The sequence below is a fragment of the Nicotiana tabacum genome, chromosome 12 (assembly GCF_000715075.1).
Source record: "Nicotiana tabacum cultivar K326 chromosome 12, ASM71507v2, whole genome shotgun sequence".
Classification (NCBI taxonomy): Eukaryota; Viridiplantae; Streptophyta; class Magnoliopsida; order Solanales; family Solanaceae; genus Nicotiana; species Nicotiana tabacum.
The window spans coordinates 11,903,696-11,918,042 of record NC_134091.1 but is presented as its reverse complement, the minus strand read 5'-3'; the positions used below and the strand labels follow the sequence as shown (position 1 = coordinate 11,918,042).

The 14,347-nt window shown below is 36.1% G+C and overlaps 3 long non-coding RNA genes across 4 annotated transcripts; all 3 read left to right on the top strand.

The window, feature by feature from the left end:
* The first annotated feature begins 1,084 nt into the window (after positions 1-1,084).
* On the top strand, positions 1,085-4,272 carry LOC107783772 (uncharacterized). 2 transcript variants are annotated; one of them, XR_012697199.1, is made up of 5 exons: positions 1,085-1,521; positions 1,621-2,221; positions 3,186-3,443; positions 3,530-3,797; positions 3,994-4,272. It is a non-coding gene; the product is annotated as an uncharacterized LOC107783772 (long non-coding RNA). The 2 variants fall into 2 exon arrangements; XR_012697198.1 differs by having other exon boundaries at positions 3,125-3,443.
* Positions 4,273-8,151: 3,879 nt separating this feature from the next.
* On the top strand, positions 8,152-11,575 carry LOC142161663 (uncharacterized). The gene is made up of 6 exons (XR_012697197.1): positions 8,152-8,645; positions 8,744-9,331; positions 10,329-10,493; positions 10,619-10,666; positions 10,749-10,883; positions 11,109-11,575. It is a non-coding gene; the product is annotated as an uncharacterized LOC142161663 (long non-coding RNA).
* LOC107783773 (uncharacterized) lies at positions 11,570-12,455 on the top strand. Its single transcript, XR_001647516.2, has 2 exons — positions 11,570-11,708; positions 12,226-12,455. It is a non-coding gene; the product is annotated as an uncharacterized LOC107783773 (long non-coding RNA).
* The last annotated feature ends 1,892 nt before the right edge of the window (positions 12,456-14,347 follow it).

Sequence of the window (14,347 nt, the reverse complement as noted above, 5' to 3'; positions counted from 1 at the left end):
AGCAATTATGACAATGGAACAACAGTTTTTGCTAATATTTTAGCTCTGTCATTATATATTAAAACACTATTAGTTCCCATTGAAAAGATCATGTGAAGTCCCTTAATGTGCTAAGCAGTTAGATATGTATATAATTAAAGGTTTTAAATAATTTCCTTTCCATCTGTTTCTTTGCTTCTCCTTTAGAATCATATAAATTAGAACATTATCATTTTTGTGTTTGCAAATTAAAATTTATATTTGTTAAACTTGTTAAGATTTGCAAAATTTGAAGGAAAAACTACACTGTATAATTTCTCCTAAAAATAATATCATGTAAAATATATATATTAAAATATTAATGTATAATATACATATTTTTATATATAATCAATTTATATTTTTTATATACTTAACTAGCGAATGTAATTATTTTTAGCTGACCGTTCAAATATATATGAGCGAGTCAAGGTCGTTGGGTATTTTAAAAGATACAGGTGAGTTTATTTAATACAAATAATACACGTGGCGGATTAAGAAAATGACACATGACGAAGTTAAAGTCAAAAAATTGACCAGGTTAGTTCTGTTATATATATGGGTAAGTTTGAGCCCAAAACCAAACGTTAGGGGTATTTACGGACCAAAATGTTAACGGAGGGTATTTCTGAGCCATTTTCAATACGTTAGAGATATTGTTGATCATTCTGTTAGATATAAGGGTAAGTTTGAGCCCAAAAACTAACATTAAGGACATTTATAACCCAATAGGTGGAAGGATAGCAAAATTGAGCCATTTTCGTGCATTTTTGGCTATTTTCCGAATTTAAAATAAACCTATTTAGAAAATATTGCTATGAAAGGCAGGGAGTAATGTTTTTGAAAAATATGAAAATTATGATATTATCTGTTAGACGTGAGAAGCATGTTATAACACGTTACAAAAGTTAAGATGTCCTAGTCAAATACTACATCCAGAACCTTCCACCTAATAATAATAGTAAAATAATTCCAATAATAGCTGTCCGTGTATTTGCGTACCTAATTCCTTGTCAACCTCTTTGCCGCCTCTTAAGGTTATAACGCATCTACCGTTAAATATCTTATCGTAAATTAATCTTAGCCGTCCGATCCTTCTAAATTCTCAATAAATTACAACCTCCTCCTATCGTTCAGACATACCTTTTCCTTCTATGCCAATCTCTGTGTTCTCCGGATCTCTTCTGCGTAGTTTATCTTCTTCAAATTCCATGTTAAGATCTGTGTAGATCGTTCTTCGATCTACCTTTTGAATATGGATTTGCTGTATTTCCATAACAGCTTGGCGATTGACCAACGGAGCAGTGTAACTGTCGATTTCCGTCGACTGTGGCCGTCGGTTGACGAGGAGCTGGTAGACTGATGCTTTTCGCAGTGGTTCGAGGGAGATGAGCATCAGGTCTGTTTGATTTTCAGAGATTTGTGGAGGTTGGAGCAGTAGATTTGAGCAACCGAGGTGTTATTTTACCGAGGATTCAACCGTTGGTTGCTAGAGCTTTATCGGTGAGCTAAATATGCTTATTGAGCTTTGTTTATTTGGAGAAGATGTGTTTAAGCAAGTTATGTTTGTTGAAAACAGGCTAATCCTTTTACATGTTGCAGATCTGAATAGAGATGCAAGGACTATTGAATCGCTGCTGTCGTTATTTTGAATCAAACGGTTTGGACCGGTAATCATCGATCGAGGACTGAAATCAGCTAGCGTGTTGGTGTATCTAAGGGTATAATAGTTTAATTTAATGTCTATAATTATTTGAATGGCTATGTGCATTAGTTTTTTATTTTATGCATGCATATGTACGAGAGGATGAAAGATTGAGTGACGTTTGTGTGAGATGTGAGAGGGAAAAGTGAGATATTTATTGTTCATGTTACCAGGCCTTTGCCATGTTGGGTGCGCTCGCATGGCAGGTCAAAAGTACGAAATAAAAGTATTTATTTTGGGTGTTGGGAGATGAGAAGGCACGGGGGTTTGCCCGGCTCTCATCTCTTTGCGTGTCTTGTGTCTTTTTTCCCTGCTCTTCTCTCTCCTGCGTCCAACAACTTTGCGTCGATCAGTGGTTACTTGTCATTGAATAGGCCTTGTGACTACTGTTGTGTATCTTGAGGCGAGGCCTATTCAATGACAACTCATGTTGATTTGCGATATGCTCAACACGGCGATGGATACAAGCAACGTTTCTACTGCAGCACACCACTAGAGGTACAATATCAATTCTCTTAGTTAAAGTTTCACATTCTTCATAACATTCATCAATTCTAAACTAAGTACATTAACTTATTTAATAGCTTCTAAACAGCAATTCTGGAAATATTTTTAAAAATCTGAAATGCTCACAAGTTGGACTTTTATGTAGAGCAACTATACCTCTATGGAAGTTACTTTAGAATGTATTTTGGGCACTGTTAATTGGCTTGCAAACTTGCACATTTTGTTTTTCCGGGTAACTCATAATGATCCCATGAAGTGGTTTTAAAAAAAATGCTGCAAAATAGGACCCCAATTGCTGATATTCCATAAAATTGGTAATTAGACCTTTATTTGTTATGGTGAGCTTATCTTCTAATAAAATCTGCAGATGTGACCAACTATTAGTCGCGATTGGGCATGGGGCATAAAATTAGAATTGGTATTGCAGAGTTGTATCTAAACTGTAACCTTCTCTAACAAGGTTCGGTTTCATAGCTTAAACTTAAAGTTACCCAGATATTTGCAAGACTATCATTGGTAGTGATATTGGAGTAGTAATTGGTTTATTTAACTATATTGTGGATAAAAATAGCATAATTTAACAACCTGTCTTCTTACGAAAAAGTTGCGGAAAATCATTGTGTTGGCTGTACAAAAGCTCACGAAACTTGAATCTTCCATTTTCATTAATTCTGCACATTCAGCTTAATTCGTGATTCTCTTTTTATATATACGCACTCTTTGTTTACTGAATAAATATTATTGAGTTATTTAGTGTTTATGAGTTTATTGTTTTTCAGTAAGTCGTTCTCTCTTTGATAAGAGTCTAGTCGTAGCTTAGCTGTGTTCTCCTGATTTATGATGTAATAGTTTAATTCCAATGGAAGTCCTTTTGTTATGGTACCCCTATTGTAGTCTTTTGGGAGGGGTACCTTGTGTGGGCAGGTTTGGAGTTTTGACCTTAAAAACAATTCAGTGTGTTTCGGTTAGATTTGATGTGTATCAAATGATGACGGGCGGCTGTGCCTTTTAATAAGCTGGAGGCGCATTGGTGCTGGCTAAAGGAATTTTTGGTGCTGCACTTGACTTAGATGCTCTTTCTAGTTGATGTGAAGCTTCGTTTACTTTGTGTTCATCAAGAAATGTTGGAGCTGCTGCTGCTGTTGAAGATTTGGTAGCTTTTGTTTGCTGTGCTCTTTCTGCACGATGTAATATTCTCCAGGATGTTACTTTGGTGAGGGCTTTGTGAGACTCAAGCTTGTTGCTGGTTTGAATCCATGGTTTTCATTATGTATTGAAGCTGTGCTTTTGTGTAATCAGCAAGTATCAACAGTGTCTGGTTTTACAAGCAGTTTCATCCAGGGTGAGGTGTTGACGGATGATGTCAGTCTGTATTCCCAAGGAATTTCAAGAAGCATGTTTTCCTCCATGCCTTTACTAATTTCTGAATGGAAAAATGAAGCTAGCTCGTTTGATGAGTTGGTGTGGCATTTCTTTTTGCAACTATTTTCTCAGGAAAACCTTGTAGCAAGCAACTGATATCTAGTCTCCAACTGTGTTGTGCTTGTGCTTTTTCTGGCATTCTGAGGTAATCCAAACATTGTAATTTTTTTCCTGTAGTTTTATTATTATGTGTTATTCAGACATCCAGTGCTCTTGCACGTTTCTAAATTATCTCTTTCATGTTGGATATTTTTATTAGCTGTAGTTTTTTGTATACTAATTTTAATTTTTTCTGGTTTTTGATATCTGTAAGCATATTGAAATTGTTTATCTACTTGCAGGGCATGATTTTTTTCCTCTGCCTGCATACTGGAGCGTTTCTCATGTTTGTAAGAATGTAGACAATTAACAGCCTATACACTGGCTGTCCGCTGTTGTGAATCTGCCGGTTTGACAGTGCTCAGTGAGAAGATTGTCTCTTCATTTTAGAGATACTGTTTGGGAGAACCGTTAGTAATCCCCTTCGATAATTTGGTTTCAGATTCGCTTTGTATTTATTTTAGTAGAAAAGAACCTGCATGCAGGATACACTGTTGCAATGGAAGTATTTCTTAAGAGAAGAGTAGCTTTGGGTTTGGTGGTCGTCTTGGCAGTACATATTCAATCTTATTAAGAAGTTATTTTACTCTAGAATATTTTAGATTGTTATCTTTGATTCAGTATACAACAACCTGTTATTGTTGGGGTACTAAATTCTGACTAGTTGAAGGGTAGCTTTCTGGAATTACCATGGGTCATTCGGTGGTTCCAAAATTAGTGTTTATACCAATGTTGATGCATTGCATCTAATTCTCACCAACCTACTAATTAGTGATAAAACACTGTTTTTAAATCTCACCACTACAAAATCAAGGTAAGGGATTCTACTTCTATTAATTTTATTTAACAAAAAGAATGTTACTTTTCATATTTAATAGGAGTACTATTTTTAATTAATGATTTGCTGTTGTGGATGGATCTAAGAGCTCGGTTTATTATGGTTGAGCGCTCGATGCCATAGCATTCGAGAGGTCGGTGGTTCGAATCCACCTGGATCCCTATTTTGAACTGTAGCAATTGTCTTGACCTTTGAATTTTTTTTTTTGGGAGCTAACACCATTAAATTTAGGTTCTACTTCATGTAACTGCATGTACTTTTAAACTGGTTCCATCACTGGATCATGTACCTTTTAATGAAAGTGTAAATTATTGTGTTTATTTCTCTTGATGTAGTTATTGTATTATCTCATATTTGAAGTATTTCTCCTGCTGCTAGTAGTAATTGCAATGGTGGAACTAACATTTCAATCCTTCAATCTTCCTACAGATTGCTATTTCCGTAAAGAGATCTAAAAAGATCGACCATGGAGATTTGGGGCAGGTCTTTCTTCTATGTCCCTTGTGTGAGAGCAACTTCCTTGAATATCAACGTAGGGAGTTGAGAGGAGAGGACTTCGAGAGCTCGATCTACGGGGCGGGGAGCCGTGAGGAGAGGACTTACTTCCTTGAATATCAACGTAGGGAGTTGAGAGGAGAGGACTTCGAGAGCTCGATCTACGGGACGAGGAGCCGCGAGGAGAGGACTTCCAGAGCTCGATCTACGGCTGCTGCCCGTGATTTAGTTGCGAGCAATAGCGTCTTACACTTTCTCAAAGACCAATACATAAGTGATTCGCGTCTAATTGATGCATTGGCTTTTTTTAAATTGACATATCTAGGTTCTTCCAACCGGTCATACTTTGGATTGTGTTTTTCAAAAAAAACTATTATGGGTGGTAACACCTAAAAATCAACTACGTGTGAGAGGGTTGCTACTTCATCAAATTTTCGTGATCACGGGAACATACTTGAGGCTCAAAAGTAAAAATATTCAGTTGGAAGTACGAAGAGGTGGAATTAAATGACAAATTTTAAATGTCTAGTAATGTAACCTTCATACTGTTGCATTAATTTTAATTTTAATCTTTGTATTTCTCGATTGAGTTATTACTTAGGCATTGCTTTCTGAGCTTCTAACAGCTCACTTTTAATTCTGATGATGTAGCTAGTTGTACCTCACACAAAATGAATAGGAGTTACATTTTCTTAAAAGTATAATAGCATAAAGGTGTTGTAAATATTATTTCCTAGCTTACAATAAACAGTTAATCTCAAAAGTTGTATTGTGCTTCATTTTTGAGAAAAATATAATATTAAAATCTATTTATAATATATTTCATGTATAAATGGAACAAAGTACACATTTTCTTTTAATTTTATTTGATTTAAGATCTAATATGTTCAAAGAAAATACATGGCATTTATAATAACAAAAAGCGTAACTATTTTTAAGTCAAATATATTCATCTAATTATAAAAATGTGAAAATTCTTAGGACTTGTTGGTGTACTGGGTTGAGGTCCCGAGGGTCTCAGGTGAGTTTCGGATGGTTAACGGATCAAAAGCGAGACTTAGCTGCTGCAAAAGCGCTATTCTCACTTCGAGCTCGAGCAAACGCTCGCTCGACCATTAAACCTAGGGGCTACATTAGTTCGAGTTCGAGAAAACACTCTAGCTCCTTGGAGCTGGTCAAATAAATCATCAATGCACATCAAAGGATACATGTTTTTTATTGTAACTTTATTCAACTGCCTGTAGTCAATGCACATCCGCATAGTACCATCATTCTTTTTCACAAACAGAACCGGTGCACCCCAGGGCGACACACTGTGTCTAATAAACCCCTTATCAAGAAGTTCTTGAAGCTACTCTTTCAATTCTTTCAACTCTCCTAGTGTCATACGATATGGAGGAATAATATGTCTAACAATATCAAGGCTAACTCAGCCTAGAAAATAGCTAAATACAATTAGAGGAAGATAAGAGGGAGACGAGTAGGGGCTATGATTGCCAAATAGCTACTTTGCTATCTCCAAGAAAAGTCTGCAACCAGAACACTCAATAACTGCTACCGTGTCCAGCTACTCCTGAATCTGCACACAAGGTGCAGGGAGTAACGTGAGTACGCCAACTCAGTAAGTAACAACGATAAATAAAGACAATGGACTTAGCCTTTTAATTCGGGTAATGCCAAATAAGTTTCATGCCCTCGAGTTGAATTAACTCGGAAAGGCTTTAGCCTTTTAATTTAGACAATGCCTACCGTCCCCGAGTGAAGTGAATGACACCTCGTGTCCAAATTATCAATCACCTTCGCACGGCAAAGAGCTCGTGCCACAGTATAAGTCACACTCGCACGGCAAAGTCCTCGTGCCACAGTATAAGTCACACTGGCACGACAAAGACCTCATGCCTCAACAAATACCACAACCGCATGGCAAAGACCTCGTGCCTCAACAAATACGGCAACTGCACGACAAACACCTCATGCCACCACGTATATCATATCCGTGCCAAATCGCTCTACTAGGAACATAGTCTATAGAACCGCTCCACTCAACTCTCGGCAACTCCGGCATCACTAATGTCACGGTCTTAGCGTGACAATCTAAAACAGCATGACATGGAGACAACCAATACATACTCAATATCACATCAACATCGACCATACTAAGCAGCACAAGATCTACTCCGGTCTCCTTCAAAATTGTTGTGTCTTCAGAGGAAAGATGAACGAAGATCCAAATAACCATCTAATGGACTTCAAGGAGATTATGAACACCTTTTAATACAATGGCGTATCACAAGATGCAGTTTACCTAAGGGCATTCCCCTTCACACTCAAAGATGATGCAAAGCAGTGGCTTCGAAGCTTTCCCCAGGGATCTATTAGAACATGGGAAAATGATGATTTATCATAGGTTCCCCACTATGTATTTTTAATTATGTCTAAAGTAGGATCCCCCACTATAAAAGGGATGGCTATATTTCTGTAAAAGGATAAGTTTTTGACATATATTGTAACTCAGATATTATACACCCACATATTGAAGAATTATCTTTTTTAGCTTCATAGATTGATTCATCTTGCTTAATCCATAAATCATCATCTTTTCAACTTTAATTATTTTTCATTCTTTACTCATAATTACTTACTCGGATTAACGAGTCACATTTACTGCCACCAGGGCACTCACCTCATAGGTTAAAACTCAATATTTACAGCCCGAAAATAGCTGAATATGAATAGAAAATATACAAGCATTATCAAATAAGCTTAACAGACATGACTCGTGTTAGGGTCAATTGGTTTTTTGGCTCTTTACAAACTTATTTTTAATTTTATGATCCTATATTTTTTTTATACATGAGAAATTTATTTTTATATATAAAAAATCTGTCATTTATACATAAAAAATAGGTTTTTTATATATAAAAGATTTAAAAATATTATTTTTTTAAATTTAAAATTTTAAAGGGACATGATCTGCAAATAACACTATTTTATTAGACACGAGAAACATTACAAAAGTTAAGATGTCGTGGTCTACATAAAACAACCTTTTCCCTCTAATAAACTTATTCCGTTTACAGCCGTCCAAGTATTTGCGTACCCTATTCTTCGTCAACCTCTTATCCTAAATTAATCTAAGCCGTTGGATCCTTCTAAATTCTCAAATAAATTACGACCTCTTCCCATCATTCATACATACATTTTCCTTCTATGCCCAATCACTGTTTCTCCAGATCTCTTCCACGTATATTCTTTTCTTCAAATTTCATGTTCAGATCTGTATAGATCGGTTTTCGATCTACCTTTTGAATATGGATTTACTGTGTTTCTATAACAGCTCGGCGATAGACCAACCGAGCGGTGTGACTGTTCGATTTCCGTCGACTGTGGCCGTCGGTTCACGAGGAGCTGGTAGATGTGATGCTCTTCACAATGGTTGGAGGGAGCTGAGCATCAGATCTGTTTGGTATTCTGAGATTTTGTTGAGGTTGGAGCAGTAGTTAGAGCAACCGAGTTGTTATTTTACCGAGGATTCAACCGTTGTTTGCTAGAACTTTATCGGTGAGCTAAATATACTTATTGAGTTTTGTTTATCTCGAGAAGATGTGTTAAGCAAGTTAGGTTTGTCGAAAACAAGCTAATCCTTTTACATGTTGCAGATCTGAATAGAGATGCAAAGGACTATTGAATCTGTGCTGCCGTCGTTTTGAATCAAACGGTTTTGACCGGTAATCATTGATCGAGGGTTGAAATCAGCTAGCGTGACGGTGTATCTAAGGTTATACTAGTTAATTTGATGTCTATAATTACTTGAATGGCTAATGTGCATTATGTTTTTTTAATTTATGCATGCATATGTACGAGAGGATGAAAGATTGAGCGACGTTGTGAGTTGCGAGAGGAAAGAGTGAGGTATTTATTGTTCATGTCACAAGGCCTTTGCCATGTTGGGTGCGCTCGCATGGCAGGTCGAAAGTACCTAATAAAAGTATTTATTTTTGGTTGTGGAGAGGAGATGGCACGGTGTTTTGCCCGGCTCTCCTCTCTTCGTGTGTCTGCGTCCTTTTTTTTTCCTGCAATTTCCTTGCTCCTGCGTTCAACAACTTTGCGTTGATCCGGTGGTTACTTGTAATTGAATGGGCCTTGTGATTACTGAGGTGACCTATTCAAGGACAAGTAACTCATGTTGATTTACTTAACACGGCGATGGATGCAAGCAACGTTTCTACTGCAGCACGCCACTAGAGGTACAATATCAATTCTCTTAGTTAAAGTTAACTTTCACATTTCTCATAACGGCTATCAATTCTAAACTATTTGCCTGAGTTTTCACTCACACTAATTTATATTTATGTAATTTCACTCCCACTCGAGGTACAATATCAGTTCTCTTCGCTGAAGTTACTTTAACATTTCTCGTAATGCCTATCAGTTCTAAACTATTTGCCTTAATATTCACTCAGACACTAATTTATATTTATATAAATTTTCTAAGCTGGTATTATGTTTAAATAAAGCTAAATTGCTCATAAGTTCACCTTTTAAAGAAAAAACTGGAAACGTTAATTAGACTTTTAATGGTCCAAGGGAAACGTTTGTTTTAATAAATATGGTAATGGGATTAACTATTAATTGTGGTTGGATGTGAAAAATTAATGATTTATCACAATTGGTGTTTTGCAATAATTTCATCCCAACTGCATGGTAAATTCTAGTACGGAACCAATCTCACCATTTAACCTTCCTAATAGTTGGCCGTTAGCAGATCTTCTCAAGTTGTAAAGGTGTAGTAATTAGTTATTTAACTATATATGATGGATAAACATGGTGAAATGAACAAGCTGTGTTCTAACAAAAAAGAGTGGGGAATAAAACTATGATGACATTGAAAAAGAGCTCGCTAACTGTGCATATTTATTTTCCAATTGTGGCCATGTGGCTTAATTCCTCATCTCTTTTTATGTTTATACGAGCCTTATTTTTGCAAATAGTTTTTGACTTTTTGTTATTCATTGTTGATGAGTTAATTGTTTTTTTAGCAGTACCGCATTTTTGGTAAGATTGTATTGGGAGTATATACAGTTATGTTCTTCTATTCAGTGATGTAAATGTTTCAATCTAGTAGACATTTTTGTTATGGTACCTTTATTGTAGTCATTTGGGAGGGTACCCTTTGTAGGCAGGTTTGGAATTTTGACCTTAAAGACATATCATTGTACTCTGGTTATGCCGTACGTGTTTCAGATAGCTGTGGTTTTTATTTAGCTGGAGGCCCGTTCGCACTGATTGCAGTTTTCAACAAGTGCTTGATAAGTGTTGTTCTTGATGTTTGGACGTGGTGACTGAGAAGATCTGTTTGCACCGAGCTCGTCAATAAATGTTTGAGATGCTGCTGCTGTTGAAGATTTGGTAGCTTTTTTTTGCTGTGCTTTCTGCATGAGATATCTTTGTTTTGAAATTTGCACTGGGATATTTCACTTTGAGGATTTTGTGAGACTCGAGTTTGTTACTGTGGTTTTTACTTTGTTTTGAAGTTGTGGTTTCGTTTAATCAGCAAGTTCTGCCAGCAGTTGGATTTACATGTATCCTGGCTAAGTGTTGTCAGTCAGTAATTCCCAAGGAATTTCTAGATATGTTCCTTAACTAATTTTTGAATCGACGAAGCACACGGAAATGTCTTTTGAAGCTAGCACTTTTAGTGCTGGTATGGAATTTTGTTGGGGAGTATTTTTCCCTCATAAATTTCGTTGCGAGGAACTAATATCTCGTCCCAGACGTAGGCTGGTTGGCATCCTTGAGGTAATCCACTTGTTTTGTCTATGAAGGCTTTGTTCGTTATGCTGCACTTTTGTTATATATGGTTGTATCCAATCAACAGCCAGTTCTCTTGCACAATATTTATATATCTTTCCCCCCTTGTGGCATCTCTTTTTAATTTTTTTTTTCAACACTTGAATTTTGATTTTTTCTGCTGGTCTATATTTGTAAGTATATTGAAGATGATTTTTCTTCCGTGGCTTGCAGGGCATGAATATTGGATATACCCAAGTTGGAGTATTTCTCGTGTTTGTACGAATGCAGTTTTTATACTGGCCATAAAATGCGATTGATTTTTCTGCTGTTGTGAATCTGCCGGTTCGGCTGTGTCCAGATGGAGAAATTTCTGTTGGACAGATAGTTAATTCTCCCGTGAAAATTTGTTTCAGATTGTCTCTTTATTTATTAGCAGAAAGGAAATGGCCGGCTAATTCTCCCGTGATAATTTGTTTCAATTTGGCTCTTTATTTATTAGCGGAAAGGAAATGACCGGCTGGAATTTTACTTGAAGTGGGAGTAATTCTTTGGGTTGTTTATGTTTTGTGGTCGTCTTGGTAGTGTAGATTCAACATCAATAAAAGGTTGTTGAAGTTTGTGAATATTTTAGATTGTTATTATTGATCCTGTGTAACCTGTCATGGTAAAGCGGTATTAAGTTTTGTTTAGTCTGTCAATACTTGCTGCCGTAGATTACTGGATGGTCTTAGAATTTGTGGTTACATCAATGGTAATGCATTGCTTTTTTTACGGACCACTAACAAATTGGTGATAAAGCATTGTTCCTAATTCCCTACAAGGAAAATAGAGGTAAAGACTTGTCCTATTTCATGTGTATTCTGTTGCTGACATGATTGTTTTCTCGGTCCTTCAAAAAAGCAACAAAGGCATCTTTCCTATTTAAACTGTGTTTTAATTTATTTAATGTCATGACTTGCTGTTTGCTTGGGTCCAAGAGCTCGGTCTACGGTTGAGCGCTCAATGCCATTGCATTTGAGAGGTCGGTGGTTCGAATCCACCTGGACCCCTAATTTCACGTGTAGAGTATACCAATCGTAATTGTCTGAACTTAGATTTTTTTTTTTCTGTGGGATTAACAATTTAAATCTAATTTAGTCCGATGTAGTTACATGTACTTTCTTTGATATCATTGGCTGTATGATTTATTGATATGAGTTTAATTAGTTTTCATGGGTATCATGAGGACCATGGAGCTCCTAATGGAATTGTTTTGATGAGTTTAGTATCTCGTGTATAAATAAATATATATTTTCTCCCGTTATATTCTGGTGGTGGTACTAACATTTTATCTTTAATCTTCCTACAGGATGCTATTTCTATATGGGAGAACATCTAAAACAAATAACTGCGCTAGAGAGTAGTGGGGGTGTCATGGCTGTCTTTGGGACTCTCAAGTATATGACATGTATAAGGGAAAAAGTTATTGTAAATGTTATAAATATATTATATTATGGATGTTCATTTAATACTCTGTTGTAAATAAGTTTTCTAAAGAAACTTATCTATATGAGATTTCGCCGTAAATATGTTTATCTATTTAGTACTCTATTGGAAATAAGTCTCCTGAAAAACCTTATCCTTTCAGTATCTCGTCATGGATAAACATCACACCCGGTAGAAGATTATCCATATATGGTATAATGAGCTTATCCTTTCGGTATCCCGTTATGGATAAATATTACCCCCGGTAGAAGATTATCCATATCTAGTATAATGAGCTTATCCTTTCGGTACCCCGTTATGGATAAACATTACCATCGGTAGAAGTTATATATATCTGGTATAATGAGTCTATCCTTTCGATACTTAAACATTACTCCCAGTAGAAGATTATCCATATATGGTATAATGAGCTTATCCTTTTGGTATCCCGTTATGGATAAACATTATCTCGATAGAAGATTGTCTATATCTCGTATAATGAGCTTATCTTTTCGATACCCCGTTATGGATAAACATTACCTTCGGTAAAAGATTATCTATATCTGGTACAATAGCAACTTACACAGTAGCTTGCTTTCTTCTATAAATAGAGAAAATTTCAGTTCATTATGTACATAAGTTTGAAATTTGAATAATATATCAGTTTCTCTATATACTTGTCTTTACTTAACAGTCTTTATTTTATAACACGTTATCAGCACGGGACTCTGCCATCGAGCAAATACTTTGAAAGTATCAGAGGTACGAACTTTCTTTTTCTAAATAATGTCAAATCTTTTTAAACTTGAATTTGTAGCCCTAGATATATCGGGCAAAAGCTATATGTCTTGGGTGCTTGATGCTGAAATTCATCTTGATGCGATGGGTCTAGCAGACACCATCATGGACAAAAATCAAGCATCAAACCAAGACTGTGCCAAAGCAATGATATTCCTACGCCATCACCTTGATGAATGTTTGAAAATGGAATATCTCACTATTAAAGATCCAATCATACTGTGGAATAATTTGAAAGATAGATATGACCACCTGAAGATGGTCATTCTTCCACAGGCACGTTATGATTGAACTCATCTAAGGCTACAAGATTTTAAATCTATCAGTGAGTATAATTTTGCTATGTTCAGAATTATTTCCCAATTGAAACTATGTGGTGATAATATTACTGATCATAATATGTTGGAAAAAACTTTCACCACTTTTCATGCCTCGAATATGCTCCTGCAGCAGCAATAGTAAGAGATGGGATTCAAAAAGTATTCTGAACTTATCTCACATCTTCTTGTAGCCGAGCAACATAATGGACTATTAATAAAAAATTATGAAAGTCAACCTACGGGTTCTTGTCCATTCCCTGAAGTAAATGAGACGAACTTCCACCAAGCTAAGCGTGGAAGAGGACGTGGCCCTAGTCGTGGTCATGGCCGTGGTCGGGAAAGAAACACTAATCATGGTAATAATAATGCACCAAAGAACCCTCCTCACCCCCCAGCAGTGAAAAAGGAAGGAACAAAAGTATGAAGCGGTGCAAGCAGCAAAGGCAGAAAATGCATGTTGTAGATCTGGAAGAAAAGGGCACCGGTCACGTACCTGTCGTACGTTAAAGCACTTGGTTGAGATATATCAAGCATCCCTGAAGAAGACAGAGAAAAATGCCAAAGTAAATTTTATTTCTGAAGATAATTTAGACTTCATGCATTTGGATGTAGCTGATTACTTTGCACTCCCGGAAGGAGAAATAAGTCATGTGATCGGTGATGAATCTATAGAAATATAAATATTTTAATTTTTGTTCTTTGTAGTAGATAGTATGGTTATGTAATTGTTGTACATAAATAAAAGTTATGCTTTGGTAATAATGTTTACTATCATATTTATTTTGTTTATGTCATTTTGAAGAAATTTTCTCTCATGATACCAGAAGTGTCTGAGAGATATTTGGCAGTACAAAATTTATCAAAAGCTCTTGAAGAGCTAACTATTTG